This window comes from Antrostomus carolinensis, unplaced genomic scaffold, assembly GCF_000700745.2.
Source record: "Antrostomus carolinensis isolate BGI_N321 unplaced genomic scaffold, ASM70074v2 scaffold29076, whole genome shotgun sequence".
NCBI lineage: Eukaryota > Metazoa > Chordata > Aves > Caprimulgiformes > Caprimulgidae > Antrostomus > Antrostomus carolinensis.
In genome coordinates this window covers 2,209-2,858 of record NW_010324380.1, presented here as the reverse complement: position 1 = coordinate 2,858, position 650 = coordinate 2,209, and the positions used below count along the sequence as shown (strand labels likewise).

The 650-nt window shown below is 56.6% G+C and overlaps 1 protein-coding gene across 1 annotated transcript in view; it reads right to left on the bottom strand.

Moving 5' to 3' along the window:
• The window catches only part of LOC104527261 (steroidogenic factor 1), a gene marked incomplete at both ends in the record, with an annotated part of 7,519 nt that overhangs the window by 5,969 nt on the left and 900 nt on the right, over nucleotides 1–650 (bottom strand). The gene's annotated exons all lie outside the window — the stretch shown is intronic.

Genomic DNA, 650 nt, shown 5'->3' with positions numbered 1-650 from the left:
CCATGGCACCCTGCAGGGTGGGCACGTGGAAGAGCCTGGCCCTGTCCCGGGGCACGGTCCCCACAGCACCACAGGAGGAAGGTGATTTTGACAGGATCCGGGTAGCAGAGCCTCACGCTAAGAGCACTGGAAGGTACCCAGGTCTCCCAGCCACCCCGTTGCAAAATTTTCTCTCCCATTTTTGCACCAGTTTGGGATCTTAGGTCAGCCCAGGACACAAATGGAAGACTCCTGAAAGCTTGGCAAGGTTTGCAGGATGGCAGAGGCTGCCCCACCCCTGCTAATCCACCCCTTGGCTGCTGTAAGTGTTTGGGGGGGTCTGTGAGATGGGACAGCCTGGCAGGACAGGGGTCAGCGCCACGTCCCCCAGCCGGCCACGCTCATGCTGGCAGCAGAAGTGGCTCTGGATGAGGCTTTGGGGGTTTTTTTTCTGCCCCGGCTGCTGGGTGCTAATAGGCACCCACCTGACAGCATCGATTTTCCTCCTAAAGGCAGAGGAGAGAATTGTCTCAACTATAATTCCTCAACGTTACATTTTTCAATTATATCTTGAGCTTGACAGCGCAGTCACTCTGCCGGCGATTGCCTCCACACCTGCCCCCGCCGTGATGAATCTGAAATCATTAGCCGCACGGCGAAAGCAGGAATTG